A 3,578-nucleotide genomic window follows, 5' to 3' on the forward strand; every position below is an offset into this window, starting at 1 on the left:
TGGCTTGAATTGAAGTGTGTATAATACTTCTCAAAATTAAGACGCTTTAAAACCTCTTAAATATCAACTGAACTAATATGTACATTCATCAGAGCTAAAAAAGGGCAGAGCATTATAAATGACGTTCGTCAAAAGCAGAAAATTCTGAATGGATCAATGAATGAATAAAACGTACCTCGATTATCGCCTTCAGAACCATACCAGCACCTTTCAAATTGTTGTCGACGGATGCTGAAATTGTTGAGGAACGAATTCAAAACCGCGATTGGTAAGAACTATTAGCGGGGCAATAGTAAAACATACATAAGCGAAGAAATGGTAAAATTGGTACTATTTATTGCGTTTTATCGTAAACCTACCTGGAACAATCGATAAATGCAATGACCGATTTCTAGACACACAAATAACAGACTTCATGAGTTGCTCCCATGCATAGGTCAAGCTAGTGGTCGTGGTAGACTTCACAAAAATGTAAAGAGAGAAAGGCAATTTAATCAACTCTCAACGTCAGTCAAAGAGCTATAAACTACTAAGAAGGCAAGTTGAATGAAAACTCCTCAAATCTCTTTGTAGCATACCTGCAACTTTCTCCAGTAATTTCCCAAACTGTTCATCGTCTGTTGTCTCACTAAGAGGAATATGCAATAGTCGATTTATTATAACAGACCACATGATTGATTCAAAATATTAGAAGCAATCACACCTTACTATTAGTTTAACATGAATGTCCAACTTCACCCCCCACATTATTTTGATATATTGCAAAGCAACTTGAACTTCACCTATAAGGAGGACACAGAGCAAACGTCAAAAAATCAAGCAATCCACTTATACCTAAACCCCAGTGGAACGATTCTAGAACAAAAGTTTTCATGGTTAATCTATTTCCTGTGTTAATTAGAAAGGTAGTCCAAACTACAAAGGCAGTTGCTACAAATCACTTGCTGAGTTTTGCAAGGGAATTTCTCTTCCAAAACAAGGCTATATACATACAAGAGGGATTGAAAAATAAAATGAATTGGTTCAGCATAGATTATAGGCAACCAAAACCACACATCTTACCACATTTATCGTGAGAATTCCTAACAAACTGCTTGGAAATTTTTCACAGGATAACAGAGAGCTTTTGTTTATCTGTTCTTGTCGAATGTCATAGTTATCGTGCCTTAGCTATAAAAACAACAGAATTGGTTTCGATAAAATTGGATCCTGTTAACATGCAAATTTCAAAGTTGGCTGAGTTTACGTATTTCGTTTCTTGCATCTATTTAGCTCGGAAATTTCGCCGCTATATTCTGAACGAAATACTCTTTTTTAAATTTAAATATGTCCGGTCTGACCATTTTGGCCACTTAAAGAAAAGCCCTGTCTTTACCTGCCATAGAGCACGCACAACATGTCGACAGCGGCGTGAGTCACGGCTTCATTATTCCTCTTCAAAGCTTTCACAGTTTTCACACCAACCTTCTCACGGAAGTGAACTGGTTGAGTAAACAGCATGTGTTTGCAGTTAAAGATAAACGTTTCTCGCCTAGTGAGCGTTGTGAAAGCGCGAAACCTGCTTTGATCGAACCCAACTTCTCAAATCGTGAAACAGTGCTTCGAGATCTTTATCTCATATTTTGTTTTGGTCTCCTGAAAATAGACGAAACTTTTTAACTATTTTATGTATATATAGAACACCTGTGAAGGTAATAGCAGTCAGAATATGTATATTTTAGGGTTGAACACAAATAAATTTATTGGCAAAGATATACAATACCTTCGTGAGCAATGAGCATTGTGATGGCATTAATGATAAGTCTTTCTTTATTCCCCGAGAAAAGTCCTACAAAATATTTAAAATCGTTTGAAATATATATTGGAGTTTAAAAGACTTAATATTCCAGCTGTACTTCTGGCGAGAAAATTTCAAAACTACCATTTCATGGATTCGGACCCAGTCAACTCTGCAACCAGAGTTACCGCAGCCTAGTCCCTAGGCCTCTTAACGTTCCTTATACGCGGCGAGGCGGGAACTGAGAGGCCTAGAACAAAATGTTTTGTATTTTGGCTAATGTGGGGACTTTTTATCCCCATTTTCTGTATTGAGGTCAGTTTACGATCTACGACGCGGTTAACTGGCCTTGTTCGACGTCGTTAGTCAAATATTTGCTTGAAATAAGCTACAGGATATTAATTATACTGCCAGGAGTCGAAATATTCATACAAACGTTTCAATGTCGTTCGCGTCAACGCTATCGACTATCAAGAAAACTCGAGTCCGTACGTACATGTTTATGATTATAATAAACTTCTATCCACCCATTTAAATTATTCTCGCTTCCTTTATAACGGTTACTGTTGTAAATTGCAAACATTTACTTTAAAAACAATTCTAATTTCAAGTTCACAACATTAAATGGGCCGTTAAGATTAAAAAATATTTTGTGTTAGGCCTCTCGTGCGCGTTTCATTCGGTGACGTGACGGAAATATAAAACACGCGCAATGAGAGGCCTGGGACTAGGCTGGAGTTACGGTGGTTTTTAGGGAGTACTATTAGTGTTTTGTCTACATTTGTGTACAGAACAGTAGCAGGTTAGGGTATTTTTATTAAAACCATACTTTGCCTATACTGGATAAACCAGTTTAAATGTACCGTGTTGTTTGCAGACGTTTTAAACCCTGCTAAATGTTTTCAATTAGAAGCCGAAATGGGCAAATGTTTTCATTTGGCGTAACTATGCAGCCTAGCAATCGCTTAGTTTACACTAAAGGCTGCTTTCTACTTACGCGTTTTTTATACGCATGTACACATACGGAGAATTTAAATGCTTTTAAATTTTTATTAATTAACGTGCATCTACAATCATGTGCAAAAATTATGAACTTTACGTATCTTAATCACATTTTTTTTCATTTTGACAACTATTATGTCACGAATTTTGTTAAACATTTACTATCCCCCCCTTCCCCCATTGACAATGTTGAGAGTGATATTTTCGGCAAATCAAATGGCTTGGTATCATAGAAACAACATTGTTTTGGGGGAGAGGGGGTAGATACTAGGTGTCATGACCGTGTCCCAATAATTTTTGCACATGATTGTAGGTCGATTTATTCACTTAGTCCTTTCAAAGGTAGCATGACAAGGATTTAGATTTTTACGTGCGTGTACGTGCGTATAAAAAACACGTGAGTGGAAAACAGCCTTAATCCAGATTTTGACAGAACATTAAAACTCAATAAAAAGGCAATAATATTCTCTACACAGGATTTTGTCTGCAGAAAAGTACAAGATAAGAAGTTGTCAACTTACGTCTTGGGTGACTGCATGAAGTAGACCGCAGTAGAAATATTGCAGTTAAATCTGTACACAGCCTCGGTTAAATTTCCTGCAAGGAACCAGTCATAAGACAATATAAGCTTTTGGAGATATTTCAAAAATTTAAAGTGAAATAAAAAGAGAAATATTTCACCTGGAGACGCAGCAAGGAATTTAAATTACTGCTTTCTACTTCTTCGTCAACAACATTATACAATGGACCCCAACGATAACCTTGAAAAATATATCATCTTAAAAAAACAATTCTCTTT

The 3,578-nt window shown here is 36.4% G+C and overlaps 1 long non-coding RNA gene across 1 annotated transcript; it reads right to left on the bottom strand.

The window, feature by feature from the left end:
* Window positions 1–737: 737 nt before the first annotated feature.
* Window positions 738–1,470, bottom strand: LOC114543720. Its single transcript, XR_003690172.1, has 3 exons — window positions 1,376–1,470; window positions 1,063–1,170; window positions 738–782 (listed from the first exon to the last, which is right to left on the bottom strand). It is a non-coding gene; the product is annotated as an uncharacterized LOC114543720 (long non-coding RNA).
* Window positions 1,471–3,578: the final 2,108 nt, after the last annotated feature.

The sequence above is a fragment of the Dendronephthya gigantea genome, unplaced genomic scaffold (assembly GCF_004324835.1).
Source record: "Dendronephthya gigantea isolate DGI-Jeju-01 unplaced genomic scaffold, DenGig_1.0 000533F, whole genome shotgun sequence".
NCBI lineage: Eukaryota > Metazoa > Cnidaria > Anthozoa > Malacalcyonacea > Nephtheidae > Dendronephthya > Dendronephthya gigantea.